Below are 22,675 nucleotides of genomic sequence, written 5' to 3' on the forward strand. Positions count from 1 at the left end.
TAGAGTAGGTGTCTGTACATATAGAGTATGTGTGTGTATATACAGTGCCTAAAAGTAGTATTCAACCCCCTGCAGATTTTGCAGGTTTAATAAGATACAAATAAGTTAGAGCCTTCAAACTTCAAACAAGAGCAGGATTTATTCACAGATGCATAAATCTTACAAACCAAAAAGTTTTGTTGCTCAGTTAAATTTTTATAAATTTTAAACATAAAAGTGTGGGTCAATAATTATTCAACCCCTAGGTTTAATATTTTGTGGAATAACCTTTGTTTGCAATTACAGCTAATAATCGTCTTTTATAAGACCTGATCAGGCCGGCACAGGTCTCTGGAGTTATCTTGGCCCACTCCTCCATGCAGATCTTCTCCAAGTTATCTAGGTTCTTTGGGTGTCTCATGTGGACTTTAATCTTGAGCTCCTTCCACAAGTTTTCAATTGGGTTAAGGTCAGGAGACTGACTAGGCCACTGCAACACCTTGATTTTTTGCCTCTTGAACCAGGCCTTGGTTTTCTTGGCTGTGTGCTTTGGGTCGTTGTCTTGTTGGAAGATGAAATGACGACCCATCTTAAGATCCTTGATGGAGGAGCGGAGGTTCTTGGCCAAAATCGCCAGGCCCCTTAGCTGAGAAACAGCCCCACAGCATGATGCTGCCACCACCATGCTTGACTGTAGGTGGTGGCAGCAGTATGCAGTGCCATCCAGTCTCCAAACGTCACGTGTGTGGTTGGCACCAAAGATCTCAATCTTGGTCTCATCAGACCAGAGAACCTTGAACCAGTCAGTCTCAGAGTCCTCCAAGTGATCATGAGCAAACTGTAGACGAGCCTTGACATGACGCTTTGAAAGTAAAGGTACCTTACGGGCTCGTCTGGAACGGAGACCATTGCGGTGGAGTACGTTACTTATGGTATTGACTGAAACCAATGTCCCCACTGCCATGAGATCTTCCCGGAGCTCCTTCCTTGTTGTCCTTGGGTTAGCCTTGACTCTTCGGACAAGCCTGGCCTCGGCACGGGAGGAAACTTTCAAAGGCTGTCAAGGCCGTGGAAGGCTAACAGTAGTTCCATAAGCCTTCCACTTCCGGATGATGCTCCCAACAGTGGAGACAGGTAGGCCCAACTCCTTGGAAAGGGTTTTGTACCCCTTGCCAGCCTTGTGACCCTCCACGATCTTGTCTCTGATGGCCTTGGAATGCTCCTTTGTCTTCCCCATGTTGACCATGTATGAGTGCTGTTCACAAGTTTGGGGAGGGTCTTAAATAGTCAGAAAAGGCTGGAAAAAGAGATAATTAATCCAAACATGTGAAGCTCATTGTTCTTTGTGCCTGAACTACTTCTTAATACTTTAGGGGAACCAAACAGAATTCTGGTGGGTTGAGGGGTTGAATAATAAATGACCCTCTGAAAAGACTTTTCACAATTTAAAAAAAAAAATAAACAAAGAAATAACATTCTTTTTTGCTGCAGTGCATTTCACACTTCCAGGCTGATCTACAGTCCAAATGTCACAATGCCAAGTTAATTCCAAATGTGTAAACCTGCTAAATCTGCAGGGGGTTGAATACTACTTGTAGGCACTGTATATATATATATATATATATATATATATATATATATATATATATATATATATATATATATATATATATACAGTGACAGGGTCACTGGCACTTTATGTGAGGGGACATATTTGTCAGGGAGATTGCTTTCCTCCGTTATCTAGAAGCCCATAAGTTTCTTTTCAGCATGCTATGTACTGAAGGAGTTAAGCAGACATGTTATGGGTGGGTTTTTAGGTGAGTAGGTAAGAGATGGGCGGGACACCTACTCACCATATGTCCACCTCAAGGGTGTGGCTGGGGAAATAAAAGTCCAGACAGGTTTTTTTTCTCTGTCTGTGTTGTAATATGCAGAGGAAGCCTCCAGGCTGACGCTCCTGTGAGAGCTGCCATATATGTTGTCCCAGAAGTACTGGGCAGGACTTTGTATGAACTGTTTACTTTCTTTTGAGCCAGGAAGGTCTTTTTCTGTTACCATTTTGGGTTTATGATGCAATAAACCACCCAGAAACCTTAACCCCACGTGTGCCTGTGTCTACCATGAGGAGTAGCTGAGCTGACCTTCCACAATATATATATATATATATATATATATATATATATATATATATATATATATATATAGTTAGGTCCATATATATTAGGTCTGAGACAACATTTTTCTAATTTTGTTTATAGACATTACCACAATGAATTTTAAACAAAACAATTCAGATGCAGTTGAAGTTCAGACTTTCAGCTTTCATTTGAGGGTATCCACATTAAAATTGGATGAAGGGTTTAGGAGTTTCAGCTCCTTAACATGTGCCACCCTGTTTTTAAAGGGACCAAAAGTAATTGGACAATTGACTCCAAGGCTATTTCATTGACAGGTGTGGGCAATCCCTTCATTATGTCATTCTCAATTAAGCAAATAAAAGGCCTGGAGTTGATTTGAGGTGTGGTGCTTACATTTTGGAAGGTTTTGCTCTCTATGCAGGTGAAACAAGCCATCCTTAAGCTGCGAAAACAGAAAAAAACCATCCAAGAAATTGCTACAATATTAGGAGTGGCAAAATCTACAGTTTGGTACATCCTGAGAAAGAAAGCACTGGTGAACTCATCAATGTAAAAAGATCTGGGCGCCCACGGAAGACAACAGTGGTGGATGATCGCAGAATAATCTCCATGGTGAAGAGAAACCCCTTCACAACAGCCAACCAAGTGAACAACACTCTCCAGGAGGTAGGCGTATCAATACCCAAATCTACCATAAAGAGAAGACTGCATGAAAGTAAATACAGAGGGTTCACTGCATGGTGCAAGCCACTCATAAGCATCAAGAATAAAAAGGCTAGACTGGACTTTGCTAAAAAACATCTAAAAAAGCCAGCACAGTTCTGGAATAACATTCTTTGGACAGATGAAACCAAGATCAACCTCTACCAGAATGATGGAAAGAGAAAAGTATGGTGAAGGCGTGGTACAGCTCATGATCCAAAGCATACCACATCATCTGTAAAACATGGCGGAGGCAGTGTGATGGCTTGGGCATGCATGGCTGCCAGTGGCACTGGGTCACTAGTGTTTATTGATGATGTGACACAGGACAGAAGCAGCCGAATGAATTCTGAGGTATTCAGAGCCGCCATACTGTGTGCTCAGATCCAGCCAAATGCAGCCAAACTGATTGGTCGTCGTTTCATACTACAGATGGACAATGACCCAAAACATAAAGCCAAAGCAACCCAGGAGTTTATTAAAGCAAAGAAGTGGAATATTCTTGAATGGCCAAGTCAGTCACCTGATCTCAACTCAATTGTGCAGCATTTCACTTGTTAAAGACTAAACTTCAGACAGAAAGGCCCACAAACAAACAGAAACTGAAAACCACCCAGTGAAGGTCTGGCAGAGCATCAAAAAGGAGGAAACACAGCGTCTGGTGATGTCCATGAGTTCAAGACTTCAGGCAGTCATTGCCAACAAAGGGTTTTCAACCAAGTACTAAAAATGAACATTTCATTTAAAATTATTGCATCTGTCCAATTACTTTTGGTCCCTTTAAAAACAGGGTGGCACATGTTAAGGAGCTGAAACTCCTAAACCCTTCATCCAATTTTAATGTGGATACCCTCAAATGAAAGCTGAAAGTCTGAACTTCAACTGCATCTGAATTGTTTTGCTTAAAATTCATTGTGGCAATGTCTATAACCAAAATTAGAAAAATGTTGTCTCTGTCCAAATATATATGGACCTAACTGTATTTATATACACATTGTGCTGTATACATGCACATAAAAGGGAGAGCTCTGCAGGGAGAAGTGTACAGGGAGGCGGGAGAGCTGTGTCTGCAGCTGTATGCACAGAAGCAGTGGGTGAGCTCTGCTGAATAGAGCATGAAAGTCACATGATTGTTCTGTCATGTCAAATTCCAAAGCCAGGCAGAAATTGATGGGATATCACAGGAAATCCGATGGTTCTCAGACAGAGATCATGTGACCTAGAGAACAGTTCAGGTTACAGAGGGATTTGGGAAAGCAAAATATTTACAAAAGAGCTTATCCATGGCAGTTCACATGAAAATGACTTATAAATTAGTGGTCAACCCCTTCAAATAAGGACTAAAAGAAAGAATAATGCACTAACCATACTGGGCCAATCGCTTTGGAGGGTAGATGGCAACGTAGATACTTTGATAGAGACATGAAAACCTGTGTGCCCTGATATAGGAAGTGTTAGCTGCTCTGTCCTAAAACTGTCATATTAAAATGTTAACAGCAAAAATAGAAAGTTTTTTTATGTAGCAGGGCTGATCATCCTGGCATCTTTAATAACAAAATAGGCCACTCACATTTCCAAAGCTTGAGGATGTATACCTGCTCTACCGGCTTTGTACATCAGGATGAAAGAAACACAAGTATAAAGTATAAAGTAATGGCAAATAGAAAACGGTCCGGACTGGTAACTGTAAAAGAAGCATTATGTAAATGTAAAGACTGAACGTGGTGCAGTATGGGAAGAACCCCGCCAGCAGTCAGGCTTAGTGCCCCATGGGAGCATGCATACTTAGCTGACAGGTGAATGTCTCTAACCCCCTACCTTCTGGAGCAGTAAATCAGGCTGCAGGCCTGCATCCCGGCCCCAAAACTCACTTTGATTTCTGGAGCTAATGCACACCTTCCCCCCCTCTCCTTCCACCCAACCCTATGGTTTCAATTACCTCCTGAAGTCACGGGGCCTCACTGCAGAAAGCGCCCTCATTCTTACCTCAGCCTCAGAGACAAGCTAGGGTTACAGGAAGGAGGGAGAGGAGACAGAGGGGGCAGGGAGGTAGAGCACAGGCAAAGCATGAAAAAACAGAAATGGAAAACAAAAACTTGTTGGGGGGTGGTATAAGTTGAACAAAAAAGTGCATAAAGTCGCATTTACAGTCGGCAGTGCCATGTTCTTCAATCATCGCGCTTTTCTAAGGCATATCATATCACTTCTCTTATGTGCAGCTGTTCTGTATGAAGAAGGAATGGCTGGCAAGATGTCTGTCACCGACAAACAGCCAGGCTGAGGACTATCAGCGAGTATCTTGCTGTTCAGCGTTGCAACCCAGCCAAGCTGTATTTAGCAGACGTCATGGAAGCTGATGTTGGCCACACACAGGCACATCCGCTTGTTTCATCTGTTTACAAATTACCAAATATTTGGCCACCCATGTGATGAGCCAAACTGCTCCAGACTTATCATTTGATGGCTTGGCCCCATGCCTACTTTAAAGGCTTTTCTGGCAAAACACTTTCTGATTGAACAGTGGCTGACTGCCTGTGTATTTCAATCAAAATTCAATCAGTAAAACAGTCGTGTTTAGGCTAAGCGCCCAAATCTCAATGTGTGGGGGGAAACAGCTCCTGGCCTATAAATGAACAATTTCCTAGGCCCCCATTCACCAAACATTTGCCAAGAGTGTCCCTTTGGCCGACGTGGGTCAGCAAACCATTTATTCCCACAATGTAGTAAATCTCAGCAACCTGTTAGTTCCTATAAAGAACATATACAGCATCATGTAGTAAACTAACCTATTGTTGCCACTGTCAGACTATACCTCATGAACGTCTACAGCCCGACAACAGTAGTAAGCACTGTGTGCATTTAGCTTTATAAGCAGCACAATGATGACTAAATAATCAGGAAATTACATCTTTGTACCATGCTAGCCAGTAGATAGAAAAATAGTCAAAATGAAGTGTCCTCAGTGAAAGATAACTTTTAAAGATGCACTCCTCCCATCAAAGTTTGTATCCCCTTAATTTATTGCAGTCATCATATTATATAGCACTGAGTACTTACAATTGCTCATTTTGCCTTTCTACCCAGCTAATTCTTCTCTTTTCCACTAGGTATGTGACATCACCTGATTAATACCTGACTGGCTGAATCATTCTAAGCCCTATGCAGAATCAGGTGGGTCTCTTTTCCCTGCATGAATCATCATCAGAACTACAATTCTACATCACTGCAAAGTCCAAAATGGATTTAGCATCCATCTCTCAATCTGAGGAACCTATGCAAATTGAGGGTACTCAGTCCTGTCTCCAAAAAAGAGTCCCGAACAATAGATACTGCAACATTTAATCCAGAGAAGGGAAATTGCGCAAATTTTTTTTAACAATACTTTTTATTAAGTTTTAACACCTACAATTTTACAATAAAATTATATACACTAAATTTACAAACTCTCAGATTTAGTTTCCTTCCTTTATTCCATTTTCAAAATGAAAGGATCACAAACAGAGTAATTGAAAAAAAAAAAAAAAAAAAAATGAACAATATACTCTATAATTCCCCAACTACCCTCCCTCTACCCAGATATGCAGGACATACTATTCATATTTCCAGTGTTCACTTTTATCCTCTTGACCAAAGTAACCCCTCGGATGTTGCACTTCCTTATTTAATCTCTATACAATGTTCTGTTAGTCTGTATCTCTCCCCTCTTTCCCCCCCACATTCGGATCAATTATTTTGCACTTTCCCAATGTTTTACCCAAGTCTTCCAGTAAATACCAACTGGCCTGGTCAAATGGCTTCATGATTTTATGTAGTTTCTCCTTTGTATAATAAATGAGTAAAAGGCCTTTCCATTTTATCATAGGTGCAAATTTTTAATGAAACCCAATTGCAAAACTGATTTTTAGCCATAAATATATGTATTTAGCAAATTAGAAATACTCGAAGAGGTGTCCGTCGAGATTTATGAATATTGACACCAACCAAAAATTTTGGGAGACTAGATTATTAGTTCAATAACATTTGAAATGCTCAGTAAAATTTCTTGGAACATAACACTTTTTAAACAGGAGTATTAGTGTGGGTTAATTTTTGTTAGATCCAGTGAAATTGCTAAAAGTACAATCCCATTTTCCAGAATGGAGATAGGAGCAGTATTATTAGACAGGAAGAGTGTCAGCTCTCACATTCTTGGTATCAGGTCTGAATTTAATCATAGAAAACAACCTAAAGACAAATATGGACCACCCAGCTTGTCTAGGGTTTAGCCATTTAGCAGCAGACTCATTTTTTTGTGGTCAGTGATTATTGGGATCTTATCTTTCACACTTTACAATAAAATTACCAATTCACAAATACCAACTTTCATAATTTGTTTCTGGAGGTCAAAATGTATATTAAAAGTAAACACACGGAGGAAGACTGATGAGGGCCGAGGTTCCCTCTATAAAAGTACAGCATTAGCAATGGTTTCTGAAGCCTCAACCCCGACTTTAAAGGGATGTTCCAGATCTAGCTGAGAAAAAAATGCTTAGGAAATAAAGCTCTCTGACTTGGGCTTTCAATGGACAACAGAAGCACTCTTTATGGCAAGATCAGTCAAGGGCCTAGCAATTGTGGAACCATTTTTAAATAACTTTAAATTTACGATTATAATTGACAAAACCAAGAAAGCGCTGCAGGGCCTTCAATTACCTTATTATTGTAACCCAAACTTTATAGGAGAGGTTATATGGAGTAATAGGAGGAGATATAGGGAGGTTATATGCAGTAATAGGAGGAGATATAGGGAGGTTATATGGAGTAATAGGAGGAGATATAGGGGTTATATGGACTAATAGGAGATATAGGGAAGTTATATGGAGTAATAGGAGGAGATATAGGGAGGTTATATGGAGTAATAGGAGGAGATATAGGGAGGTTATATGGAGTAATAGGAAGAGATATAGGGGAGGTTATATGGAGTAATAGGAGGAGATATAGGGAGGTTATATGGAGTAATAGGATGAGATATAGGGAGGTTATATGGAGTAATAGGAGGAGATATAGGGAGGTTATATGGAGTAATAGGATGAGATATAGGGAGGTTATATGGAGTAATAGGAGGAGATATAGGGAGGTTATATGGAATAATAGGAGGAGATATAGGGAGTTATATGGAGTAATAGGAGGAGATATAGGGAGGTTATATGGAGTAATAGGATGAGATATAGGGGGTTATATGGAGTAATAGGAGGAGATATAGGGGTTATATGGAGCAATAGGAGGATATATAGGGAGGTTATATGGAGTAATAGGAGGAGATATAGGGAGGTTCTATGGAGTAATAGGAGGAGATATAGGGAGTTATATGGAGTAATAGGATGAGATATAGGGAGGTTATATGGAGTAATAGGAGGAGATATAGGGAGGTTATATGGAGTAATAGGAGGAGATATAGGGAGGTTATATGGAATAATAGGAGGAGATATAGGGAGTTATATGGAGTAATAGGAGGAGATATAGGGAGGTTATATGGAGTAATAGGAGGAGCTATAGGAAGGTTATATGGAGTAATAGGAGGAGATATAGGGAAGTTATATGGAGTAATAGGAGGAGATATAGGAGGGTTATATGGAATAATAGGAGGAGATATAGGGAGTTATATGGAGTAATAGGAGGAGATATAGGGAGGTTATATGGAGTAATAGGAGGAGATATAGGGAGGTTATATGGAATAATAGGAGGAGATATAGGGAGTTATATGGAGTAATAGGAGGAGATATAGGGAGGTTATATGGAGTAATAGGAGGAGATATAGGGAGGTTATATGGAGTAATAGGAGGAGATATAGGGAGGTTATATGGAGTAATAGGAGGAGATATAGGGAGGTTATATGGAGTAATAGGAGGAGATATAGGGAGGTTATATGGAGTAATAGGAGGAGATATAGGAAGGTTATATGGAGTAATAGGAGGAGATATGGGGAGGTTATATGGAGTAATAGGAGGAGATATAGGGAGGTTATATGGGGTAATAGGAGGAGATATAGGGAGGTTATATGGAGTAATAGGAGGAGATATAGGGAGGTTATATGGAGTAATAGGAGGAGATATGGGGGGGTTATATGGAGTAATAGGAGGAGATATAGGAAGGTTATATGGGGTAATAGGAGAGGATATAGGGAGGTTATATGGAGTAATAGGAGGAGATATAGGGAGGTTATATGGAGTAATAGGAGGAGATATAGGGAGGTTATATGGGGTAATAGGAGGAGATATAGGGAGGTTATATGGAGTAATAGGAGGAGATATAGGGAGGTTATATGGAGTAATAGGAGGAGATATAGGGAGGTTATATGGAGTAATAGTAGGAGATATAGGGGGGTTATATGGAGTAATAGGAGGAGATATAGGGAGGTTATATGGAGTAATAGGAGGAGATATAGGGAGGTTATATGGAGTAATAGTAGGAGATATAGGGGGGTTATATGGAATAATAGGAGGAGATATAGGGAGGTTATATGGAGTAATAGGAGGAGATATAGGGAGGTTATATGGAGTAATAGTAGGAGATATAGGGGAGGTTATATGGAGTAATAGGAGGAGATATAGGAAGGTTATATGGAGTAATAGGAGGAGATATAGGAGGTTATATGGAGTAATAGGAGGAGATATGGGGGGGTTATATGGAGTAATAGGAGGAGATATAGGAAGGTTATATGGAGTAATAGGAGGAGATATAGGGAGGTTATATGGAGTAATAGGAGGAGATATAGGGAGGTTATATGGAGTAATAGGAGGGGATATAGGGAGGTTATATGGAGTAATAGGAGGAGATATAGGGAGGTTATATGGAGTAATAGGAGGAGATATGGGGGGGTTATATGGAGTAATAGGAGGAGATATGGGGAGGTTATATGGAGTAATAGGAGGAGATATAGGGGGTTATATGGAGTAATAGGAGGAGATATAGGGAGGTTATATGGAGTAATAGGAGGAGATATGGGGAGGTTATATGGAGTAATAGAAGGAGATATAGGGGGTTATATGGAGTAATAGGAGGAGATATGGGGAGGTTATATGGAGTAATAGGAGGAGATATAGGGAGGTTATATGGAGTAATAGGAGGAGATATGGGGAGGTTATATGGAGTAATAGGAGGAGATATAGGGGGTTATATGGAGTAATAGGAGGAGATATAGGGAGGTTATATGGAGTAATAGGAGGAGATATGGGGAGGTTATATGGAGTAATAGAAGGAGATATAGGGGGTTATATGGAGTAATAGGAGGAGATATGGGGAGGTTATATGGAGTAATAGGAGGAGATATAGGGAGATTATATGGAGTAATAGGAGGAGATATAGGGAGGTTATATGGAGTAATGGAGTAATAGGAGGAGATATAGGAGGGTTATATGGAGTAATAGGAGGAGATATGGGGAGGTTATATGGAGTAATAGGAGGAGATATAGGGAGGTTATATGGAGTAATAGGAGGAGATATAGAGAGGTTATATGGAGTAATAGGAGGAGATATAGGGATGTTATATGGAGTAATAGGAGGAGATATGGGGAGGTTATATGGAGTAATAGGAGGAGATATAGGGAGGTTATATGGAGTAATAGGAGGAGATATAGAGAGGTTATATGGAGTAATAGGAGGAGATATAGGGAGGTTATATGGAGTAATAGGAGGAGATATAGGGAGGTTATATGGAGTAATGGAGTAATAGGAGGAGATATAGGGGGGTTATATGGAGTAATAGGAGGAGATATAGGGAGGTTATATGGAGTAATAGGGGGAGATATAGAGAGGTTATATGGAGTAATAGAAGGAGATATAGAGAGGTTATATGGAGTAATAGAAGGAGATATAGGGAGGTTATATGGAGTAATAGGAGGAGATATAGGGAGGTTATATGGAGTAATGGAGTAATAGGAGGAGATATAGGGGGGTTATATGGACTAATAGGGGGAGATATAGAGAGGTTATATGGAGTAATAGGAGGAGATATAGGGAGGTTATATGGAGTAATAGGGGGAGATATAGAGAGGTTATATGGAGTAATAGGAGGAGATATGGGGAGGTTATATGGAGTAATAGGAGGAGATATGGGGAGTTATATGGAGTAATAGGAGGAGATATAGGGAGGTTATATGGAGTAATAGGAGGAGATATAGGGGGTTATATGGAGTAATAGGAGGAGATATAGGGAGGTTATATGGAGTAATAGGAGGAGATATAGGGGGGTTATATGGGGTAATAGGAGGAGATATAGGGAGGTTATATGGAGTAATAGGAGGAGATATAGGGAGGTTATATGGGGTAATAGGAGGAGATATAGGGAGGTTATATGGAGTAATAGGAGGAGATATAGGGGGGGTTATATGGGGTAATAGGAGGAGATATAGGGGAGATTATATGGAGTAATAGGAGGAGATATAGGGAGGTTATATGGAGTAATAGGAGGAGATATAGGGAGGTTATATGGAGTAATAGGAGGAGATATAGGGAGGTTATATGGAGTAATAGGAGGAGATATGGGGAGGTTATATGGAGTAATAGGAGGAGATATGGGGAGGTTATATGGAGTAATAGGAGGAGATATAGGGGGTTATATGGAGTAATAGGAGGAGATATAGGGAGGTTATATGGAGTAATAGGAGGAGATATAAGGAGGTTATATGGAGTAATAGGAGGAGATATGGGCAGGTTATATGGAGTAATAGGAGGAGATATAGGGAGGTTCTATGGAGTAATAGGAGGAGATATAGGGAGGTTATATGGAGTAATAGAAGGAGATATAGAGAGGTTATATGGAGTAATAGAAGGAGATATAGGGAGGTTATATGGAGTAATAGGAGGAGATATAGGGAGGTAATATGGAGTAATGGAGTAATAGGAGGAGATATAGGGGGGTTATATGGAGTAATAGGGGGAGATATAGAGAGGTTATATGGAGTAATAGAAGGAGATATAGGGGAGGTTATATGGAGTAATAGGAGGAGATATAGGGAGGTTATATGGAGTAATAGGAGGAGATATAGAGAGGTTATATGGAGTAATAGGAGGAGATATAGGGAGGTTATATGGAGTAATAGGAGGAGATATAGGGAGGTTATATGGAGTAATGCAGTAATAGGAGGAGATATAGGGGGGTTATATGGAGTAATAGGAGGAGATATAGGGAGGTTATATGGAGTAATAGGGGGAGATATAGAGAGGTTATATGGAGTAATAGGAGGAGATATGGGGAGGTTATATGGAGTAATAGGAGGAGATATGGGGAGTTATATGGAGTAATAGGAGGAGATATAGGGGGTTATATGGAGTAATAGGAGGAGATATAGGGAGGTTATATGGAGTAATAGGAGGAGATATAAGGAGGTTATATGGAGTAATAGGAGGAGATATGGGGAGGTTATATGGAGTAATAGGAGGAGATATAGGGGGTTATATGGAGTAATAGGAGGAGATATAGGGAGGTTATATGGAGTAATAGGAGGAGATATAGAGGAGGTTATATGGGGTAATAGGAGAGGATATAGGGAGGTTATATGGAGTAATAGGAGGAGATATAGGGAGGTTATATGGAGTAATAGGAGGAGATATAGGGGGGTTATATGGGGTAATAGGAGGAGATATAGGGAGGTTATATGGAGTAATAGGAGGAGATATAGGGAGGTTATATGGGGTAATAGGAGGAGATATAGGGGGGGTTATATGGGGTAATAGGAGGAGATATAGGGGAGATTATATGGAGTAATAGGAGGAGATATAGGGAGGTTATATGGAGTAATAGGAGGAGATATAGGGAGGTTATATGGAGTAATAGGAGGAGATATGGGGAGGTTATATGGAGTAATAGGAGGAGATATGGGGAGGTTATATGGAGTAATAGGAGGAGATATAGGGGGTTATATGGAGTAATAGGAGGAGATATAGGGAGGTTATATGGAGTAATAGGAGGAGATATAAGGAGGTTATATGGAGTAATAGGAGGAGATATGGGGAGGTTATATGGAGTAATAGGAGGAGATATAGGGAGGTTCTATGGAGTAATAGGAGGAGATATAGGGAGGTTATATGGAGTAATAGGAGGAGATATAGGGAGTTATATGGAGTAATAGGAGGAGATATAGGGAGGTTATATGGAGTAATAGGAGGAGATATAGGGAGTTATATGGAGTAATAGGAGGAGATATAGGGAGGTTATATGGAGTAATAGGAGTCTGTTTGTCTGTCTGTTAATAGGTGTCTGTCTGCTGTATTCTGCCACCTATGATCCTGCAACCTCCCCTTTAATGGTACAAACCTCTCTGCTGTCTGCTGTATTCTGCCACCTATGATCCTGCAACCTCCCCTTTAATGGTACAAACCTCTCTGCTGTCTGCTGTATTCTGCCACCTATGATCCTGCAACCTCCCCTTTAATGGTACAAACCTCTCTGCTGTCTGCTGTATTCTGCCACCTATGATCCTGCAACCTCCCCTTTAATGATCCTCCTTACCTGACCTATCTATCGCAATCAATGACATCACGCTTTCCCCCGTACCGGAAGTCCGCTGCCTCGGAGTAACCTTCGACTCTGCCCTGTCCTTCAAACCGCACATCCAAGCTCTTTCCACCTCCTGTCGCCTCCAGCTCAAAAATATCTCCAGAATCCGTCCTTTCCTCAACCTTCAATCTACTAAAATGCTTGTTCATGCCCTCATCTCCCGCCTTGACTACTGCAACATCCTTTTCTGCGGCCTCCCTGCTAACATCCTTGCACCTCTCCAGTCCTTCCTTAACTCTGCTGCCCGACTAATCCATCTCTCTCCTCGCTACTCCCCCGCTTCCCCCCTCTGCAAATCTCTTCACTGGCTCCCATTCCCTCAGCGTATCCAGTTCAAATTACTAATACTAACTGTAAGGTTTCTCTTACTGAGAGTGTTGGGGGACACTCACTTGGCCGCGATATTCAAGCACACGGGCACGGGTTTATAAAACAAAGCAGCCCATGCGGTTTATTAAGCCTCATAAACCAGGTTACGCACAGTTCATAACATGAAACACAACAGGCACCAACTGGTGATATTTACTTGCAGCTTCTAACACTTCAGTGTACGGCTTTGCCTCACGGACACTAACACGCTGGTCCTCCCTTAACCAGTTCCCAAGGGAGACCACATAGTTCATAGAACTTCACAAGCACTACCGGCCTGTACGATACCTGACGGGAGCTCCGGCTCCACCTGCTGACTCCTCGCCAGTCCACACCTCCGGGTAAGCTGCCTTACAGGGATCACCAACTTGCCTGGCCGGCACGCACTAGTCAGTCCAGACCTCACCGAAGGACTCCAGCTTCCCCAGACTCCGTTATCACTCTTCTGGGTAAGCTGCCTAACAGGGATCCCCAACTTGCCTGTCCGGCATACAGTAGTCAGTCCAGACCTCACCGAAGGACTCCAGCTTCCCCAGTTCCACTGTGCACTGCTCCGGGATCCGGTCCTCCTACTAGGACCTCCCACGCCAGCAGGTGCTTTCCAGGAAGCCTCCTCTCAGGCTTCCAACACAGGAACACACCGAGCCCTCAGGAACTCCCTCAGGGGTTTTGCACTTGGACCCTTCAGGTCCAAACACTGGAACCACACAAGAACATGTGACCCACACTCTGGTCACGTTATGTACCTGTAACCACACCCACAGTAATGGATCACATGGGCTGGTCACGTGATCCTGACATCACTGCAGGTCAATTCTCACGGCCTCAATACAACTCCGTGCACATCCCGGGGAGACCATGCAGCGCCCCCTACCTGTTACAGGGGTTACTGCATCACATATATCACATATCCTCCCCCTCTGTTCACACCTGTAGGGTTGAACACCTGTCATACACGTGGGATCACGGGATATGTCATGCACGTTGCCTTGCCCTACCTGTCGAGAGAACCGTCTCAGTCGGTTTTGAGCATCACACAGACCCATCCAGTTGTTGAGTTTACCCCGCCCCCAGCGGTCAACATGTAGGCCTTGAGGTTTGGCCCTTACGTTACAGTCTGTCCGTGACACCAAACCTTTAGTCAAGTTTGTCTTTTTACTCGACCTTCCTCTCCAGGGTCGCCACCCACGGTTGGTACGGACATTAGTCCCACTTACAGTCGAGACTAGCAACTGATCAGAGTCTGACCCTCCATCACTACGTCTACTACTGTACATGTCCTTTTTGTTTCCTTTTCGTTGGGAAGAAGGCGGCTGCCACCTTGTGTTCTGCAGCTGTTTATTGACCTGCCGTCTGTACAGTCTCAGCTGCTCTATTTCTCTCACGTAGGCCACGCGATACTTCAGGAGCATCCGGATATTCGCTAGACTCTCCTTGGACCCGACAACCAGGAATGACACCATTCCATCTTCACCCACCTGGGCCTTGTCTTCAGCCGGAATCCTCAGTCTCTTCACACCGGACACATCCACCATCTCCTGCATCGCTTTTCCAAATCGGCCAGTGAGCTTCGCTACCAGAGCTCTGGGCACTTGGACTGTGTCCTCCATCAAACCCAGACGACTTTGAGCTTTCCTGGCTTGCTCCAAACAACGAGTGGCCTCACCATTCCCCAACAGGACTCTCTGTTTCGTGCAGAGGCACCGTAGGTGCATGTCCCTCAGGACAGCCACCCTCTTCACTGTGACTTCCTTAGTAGACAGTACCACCAACTGTTTCGTCTCCAGTGCCCACTACACGCTTCCACTGCCTTTTTAAAGGCCTCATGCACACCCTCGCGGGTACATGCATCTTGCGCCTCTACGGGTACATCTATCACGCACTTGAAGAGCGGAGTCTCACTTCCTTCAAGAACAGATGGCTCCTGCCTTGCCATGGACCTTTCCATCAAGACACCTGTCACAACCGGGTGACCATCTTGTTCTGCTTTTAGCGCCAACTCCTCTTCAGCTTTACTCTCATTACCACTCTGGTACTGGCACGAGAAGTCTGCGACCACCACCTCTTTTCCTTGTAGAGGGCCTTTTAGTGCTTCTCTAAGCACTACAATGTCTTCCTTTAGGGTCTGATACACACTTTGCCACCTGAACAGGTGGCCTCTGAGCTCCGAGACTTCCTTCTCCAGCTCATCCACTCTGCGCTCAGCCGCTTGTCTTAGGACCCTTTCTCGTTCGACATGGTTGTTCACCGTCTCTATAACCAATTCCATCTCGCTTCTCCCATCCTCCGGACTGGTGAAACATCCATCACTTGAGGAGGTATTCACTTCCGGCACCATCTCCTTGGTGGCCTCTGTTTTGCCACCGATCGTCACCACAGGTCCTGGACCCCGTCCTCCACCCGTCAGCACAGGTCCTGGACCCCGTCCTCCACCTGTCACCATAGGTCCTGGACCCCGTCCTCCACCCGTCAGCACAGGTCCTGGACCCCGTCCTCCACCTGTCACCATAGGTCCTGGACCCCGTCCTCCACCTGTCACCATAGGTCCTGGACCCCGTCCTCCACCCGTCACCACAGGTCCTGGACCCCGTCCTCCACCCATTACCACAGGTCCTGGACCCCGTCCTCCACCCGTTACCACAGGTCCTGGACCCCGTCCTCCACCCGTTACCACAGGTCCTGGACCCCGTCCTCCACCTGTCACCAGGGCATATGCGTCTGTTACTGGCCATGACTTGTCACAGTCACCCCCTGAATCTGTGTCACACCCCACAGTCTGATGACCCTGCAAGTCACTCTCTGTCTGGGTGTCAGCTCCACGTGTTTTATCCAGCAGACCACTATCAGTCGTATTGTGGCACACTTTAGGTGACGTCAGATCAGTTAGTTGGACAGTCGCACCTTTCCCTCTGGTCAGGCCTGCCTTCTCCACATTACTAACTGACATCCACATGATATCCACAAACACTTCAGCCTTTTCCCACAGTGCTACCAAATCTTGTCCTATTACCATAGGATACGGCAAGATCGGGTCTACAACCACCTCATGGTATGTGGAAACCTCCGCTGCGACAATGTAGATAGTGGCTACCTGGAGATATTCAGTGTCGCCAGGTGACACAGAATCTCCCAGACGGGTTCTCAGCACAGACGCTTCTCTCCCCGGGTCTATCAACCCTTGCACACACTTTCCATCCAGCCAAAAAGGACACAGTCGTGACACCTCACTGATTGCCGCCCCTTTTTTGGCTCCGCCCCCTTTCTGGGCAAGTGCTCCGCTTTTTGATACCACCCCGGTTCGAGATTCAGCCCCCCTTCAGGATTCCACCCCTTTTTGGGCCATTACCCCTATTCGGGTTACCGCCCTTTTTGGGTCTCCGCCCCCTTTTGGGCAACCATCCCCGTTTGGGCCACCGCTCACTATTAGGGATACTCCCCTCCCTGGGATACACCCCGTGGACTCCCCCACGGCACTCAGGCCCCAGTTCACACAGTACACCCCAATGTCTCTGGGCTTGTACTGACCCTTTAAGAGTCTGCACAAAAAGAGAATTTTTTTTTTTTTTCTCTCTATGTCACTTTCACCAGCTCCTGCTGGTACCGCCACAGCTCCCGCTGCAGTCACACACAACCGGCACCTCCATGTGCTGCCAACCACAAGTCACAGTAGCTCCGCCTGCTGTGGAACCTCTCGCTGCAACCACGGCTACTCTCCACACGGCTCTGCACGGGTCCACCGCTGCCGCTTGTCACCTTCGTGACCCCGCCGAGTCACAGCAGACGCTTGTCACTTTCGTAACCCCACCGAGTTACCGCTAGACGCTTGTCACCTTCGTGGCTCTGCCACAGCAATTAACTCCACGTGTGCTAGCGGGATTGTTGCCAAAATTCTCCACCAATTGTAAGGTTTCTCTTACTGAGAGTGTTGGGGGACACTCACTTGGCCGCGATATTCAAGCACACGGGCACGGGTTTATAAAACAAAGCAGTCCATGCGGTTTATTAAGCCTCATAAACCAGGTTACGCACAGTTCATAACATGAAACACAACAGGCACCAACTGGTGATATTTACTTGCAGCTTCTAACACTTCAGTGTACGGCTTTGCCTCACGGACACTAACACGCTGGTCCTCCCTTAACCAGTTCCCAAGGGAGACCACATAGTTCATAGAACACAAGCACTACCGGCCTGTACGATACCTGACGGGAGCTCCGGCTCCACCTGCTGACTCCTCGCCAGTCCACACCTCCGGGTAAGCTGCCTTACAGGGATCACCAACTTGCCTGGCCGGCACGCACTAGTCAGTCCAGACCTCACCGAAGGACTCCAGCTTCCCCAGACTCCGTTATCACTCTTCTGGGTAAGCTGCCTAACAGGGATCCCCAACTTGCCTGTCCGGCATACAGTAGTCAGTCCAGACCTCACCGAAGGACTCCAGCTTCCCCAGTTCCACTGTGCACTGCTCCGGGATCCGGTCCTCCTACTAGGACCTCCCACGCCAGCAGGTGCTTTCCAGGAAGCCTCCTCTCAGGCTTCCAACACAGGAACACACCGAGCCCTCAGGAACTCCCTCAGGGGTTTTGCACTTGGACCCTTCAGGTCCAAACACTGGAACCACACAAGAACATGTGACCCACACTCTGGTCACGTTATGTACCTGTAACCACACCCACAGTAATGGATCACATGGGCTGGTCACGTGATCCTGACATCACTGCAGGTCAATTCTCACGGCCTCAATACAACTCCGTGCACATCCCGGGGAGACCATGCAGCGCCCCCTACCTGTTACAGGGGTTACTGCATCACTTATATCACATAACCTACAAAGCCATCCAAAACCTGTCTCCTCCATATATCTCTGAACTAATCTCCCGATATCTTCCCTCACGTAATCTCCGGTCCTCCCAAGACCTCCTTCTCTCCTCCACACTTATTCGCTCCTCATCCAATCGCCTCCAAGACTTCTCCCGAATATCCCCCATCCTCTGGAACTCTCTGCCCCAACACGTCCGACTATCAACCACAGTCGGATCCTTCAGATGGAACCTGAAAACTCATCTTTTCAGGAAAGCCTAACAGCTTGCACTGACCCCGCTGCCTCCTCACCACTACTGAAGCTACCGCCCCACCAACATCGGAGCTCCTGCAACCCCCTACCTACTGTCTCCTTCCCCATAATCCTGTAGAATGTAAGCCTGTAAGGGCAGGGTCCTCGCCCCTCTGTATCAGTCTGTCATTGTAAGTCTGTCTACTGTGATATCTGTAACTTGTATGTAACCCCTTCTCATGTACAGCACCATGGAATCAATGGTGCTTTATAAATAAATAATAATAATAATAATAATAATATGGAGTAATAGGAGGAGATATAGGGGAGGTTATATAGAGTAATAGGAGGAGATATAGGAGAGGTTATATGGAGTAATAGGAGGAGATATAGGGGGTTATATGGAGTAATTGGAGGAGATATAGGAAGGTTATATGGAGTAATAGGAGGAGATATAGGGAGGTTATATGGAGTAATAGGAGGAGATATAGGGAGGTTATATGGAGTAATAGGAGGAGTTATAGGAAGGTTATATGGAGTAATAGAAGGAAATATAGGGGAGGATATATGGGGTATCAGGAGTGTTATATTATGCATTCAGATGACAGTTACAGTGTAATATGAAAAGTTAAAGATCATGCATTAAAAGTTAATGCACTGCAGATATAGCTGAACTGTAGACAAAAAGTACAGGGGACTTGATTTTCATGTGATAACACTTTGTAGTGCAGTACAACAGGTCTATAAAGCATTAAAGGGGTTGTCCGGGACTAATTAATTTATTTTTATACCATGGCCCTAAGAACTAACAAGCAGGTAATTACTAACAACCTTGTTCTGCTGAGCACAGATGTGTCCAATACTGCCGGCAATTCTGTGGCTGTTAAGTTTCGCTGACATCACTTTGACAGAGCAGCTGCTTTTCTTCCACTCTACTCTGTTGATGGGGTGTGATTGCTGATGTCATGCTGATTGACAGCCAACTCCCAGCTGCCTAACAATGGGGAGCCAGCTGTCAATCAGCATGATGCCGGCAGTCACACCCAGTTGACACAGCAGCCCAGAAGACGAAGAGCTTCTCTGTTGACATGAAGCAGCAGAATCGGAGGTAGAAGTGGTCCAAGACTGTTCTGAGCCGGCGCTGGGTAGAACAGACAGGTAGTTTTTAGACCCTTAGTAAAAAAATAAATTAGTTCCAGAAAACCCCTTTAAACAAAGGAAACAATGTAGAATTAATATGCGTACAGCAGAAATAAAAGGCAGAGATTTATCTCATAAGCGATCTCTTCTCTCCCTATCAGCCCCTCAGGCACCAGTTCCTCAACATCCTAAAAAGGAGGAGGAGGATATGAGGAAATCTTTCTACACTGCCTAAGGGTCTGCAAATCAGAAACAGGACGCTAGCAGCCTATATATAAACACCAGCCACGTCTCACCCCATACATCACCCCTAGCAGCCTGGAGGATAGAAAAAGGTGACAGACTACTTAAAAAAGTCCAGACAAACACTGTAAACCTAAAACCGCACTGTTTGTTTGAAAATCTATTTGTTTTAATGTTTGTCTTAAACTGCGGTAAATATAAAATATGCATTTAGAAGCCACCCTGCATCTAGCAGATAAATCTGTCATACTAGCCCTGGTAAACATGGAATAGCTGGCTATAAACCTAAATAAACACTAAAGACAAAATGCTAAATACAATAGAAGAAATATTCCAGTCATTTATTTGCCAATCTCTGCTTTTCTTCTAATCATATTATGTTCATATTGCAATGGAAACTTGGACGTTATATGTATATATATGTAAATCTTTAGGTGTCCCAGGAGCCCGGCCCGGCCTTGTCTCTCTCATTAGCCTGTACTGTAGTTGGTTGGACCTGCAGAGTATGGCTGACATTTATTCAGCAAATCTTGGAGGATTAAAAAGGATAGGCCTGTTGAATTTCAGCATGCCCAATCCTCTGTTCTCAAGGGTGATAAGCCACCAAGGTGTCCCTTCTTGGGATCAGAGGGGTCCTAACCGTCAGACTCCTAGTGATTGTTAATTTCTTCCCTATTCATAACTACAAAACTTGGCACAATCCCTTTAAGTGGAGGTCAGGAGCTTGTTCTGTTGAAGATATTGAAGGTGTATGACTACATTCACTCCTATGGGAACTGGCAATATTCTGTTCTTACGCTTTCATTTTTTCCCTCCCCTCTTCCAAGAGCTATATCTTTTTTCTTTTTTTGTCGACACGGCTGCATGAGGGCCCTGTTTTGCTGTGTGGTGATATCAAGAGGCCCCGAAGAAGACAAATGCAGTACATTTTGCTGCAAATATATCTGACAAAAAGGAAGAACAGAAACTGTCCAATGACTAGACCAACAAATAGTCTTTTTCAAGGACATCTGCATTGAGAAGAGCCAGGAATAAGGGAGGTAATGCCTGACATACGGCTCCTTTATGCCCGACGTACGGCTCTCTACCAGTGCACTGCTTCCCTTATACCCGGCATATGGCTCTCTACCAGCACACTACGTCCCCTGTACCCGGCATACAGCTCTCTACCAGCATACTACCTCACTTATGCTCGGCACACAGCTCTCTACCAGCACACTACCTCTCCTAGGCCCAGCATACAGCTCTTTACCAGCACACTACCTCTCTTCTGCTCAGCATACAGCTCTCTACCAGCACACTACCTCTCCTAGGCCCAGCATACAGCTCTTTACCAGCACACTACCTCCCTTCTGCTCAGCATACAGCTCTCTACCAGCGCACTACCTCTCCTAGGCCCAGCATACAGCTCTCTACCAGCACACTACCTCCCTTATGCTCAGCATACAGCTCTCTACCAGAACACTACCTCCCTTATGCCTGGCATACAGCTCTCTACCAGAACACTACCTCCCTTATGCCCGGCATATGGCTCTCTTCCAGAACACTACCTCCCTTATGCTCAGCATACAGCTCTCTTCCAGAACACTACCTCCCTTATGCTCAGCATACAGCTCTCTTCCAGAACACTACCTCCCTTATGCCTGGCATACAGCTCTCTACCAGAACACTACCTCCCTTATGCCCGGCATATGGCTCTCTTCCAGAACACTACCTTCCTTATGCCTGGCATATGGCTCTCTTCCAGAACACTACCTTCCTTATGCCCGGCATATGGCTCTCTTCCAGAACACTACCTCCCTTATGCCCAGCATATGGCTCTCTACCAGATCACTACCTCCCTTATGGCCGGCATACGGCTCTCTACCAGCACACTACCTCCCTTATACCCGGCACACAGCACTCTACCAGCACACTACCTCCCTTATGGCTGGCATACGGCTCTCTACCGGCACACTACCTCCCCTATACCCGGCACACAGCACTCTACCAGCACACTACCTCCCTTATGCTCGGCATACAGCACTCTACCAGCACACTACCTCCCTTATGGCTGGCATACGGCTCTCTACCGGCACACTACCTCCCCTATACCCGGCACACAGCACTCTACCAGCACACTACCTCCCTTATGCTCGGCATACAGCTCTCTACCAGCACAATATCTCCCTTATGTCCGGCATACTGCTCTCTACCAGCACAATAGCTCCCTTATGATCGGCATACAGCTCTCTACCAGAACACTACCTCCCTTATGACCGGCATACGGCTCTCTACCAGCACACTACCTACCCTTTACCCCGCATACAGCACTTTACCAGCACACTACCTCCCTTGTACCCGGCACACAGCACTCTACCAGCACACTACCTCCCTTATGCTCAGCATACAGCACACTACCAGCACATTACCTCCCTTATGCTCGGCATACAGCTCTCTACCAGAACACTACCTCTCTTATGGCCATCATACGGCTCTCTACCAACACACTACCTCCCCTATACCTGGCAT

General features: G+C 44.6%; 1 long non-coding RNA gene across 1 annotated transcript in view; it reads left to right on the forward strand.

The window, feature by feature from the left end:
* The window catches only part of LOC143765682 (uncharacterized), a 77,645-nt gene that overhangs the window by 40,697 nt on the left and 14,273 nt on the right, over nt 1-22,675 (forward strand). The window contains exon 2 of the long non-coding RNA XR_013213447.1: nt 5,930-5,993. This is a non-coding gene — a long non-coding RNA (uncharacterized LOC143765682). The remainder of the gene's footprint in view (nt 1-5,929; nt 5,994-22,675) is intronic.

The sequence above is a fragment of the Ranitomeya variabilis genome, chromosome 4 (assembly GCF_051348905.1).
Source record: "Ranitomeya variabilis isolate aRanVar5 chromosome 4, aRanVar5.hap1, whole genome shotgun sequence".
Lineage (NCBI taxonomy): Eukaryota > Metazoa > Chordata > Amphibia > Anura > Dendrobatidae > Ranitomeya > Ranitomeya variabilis.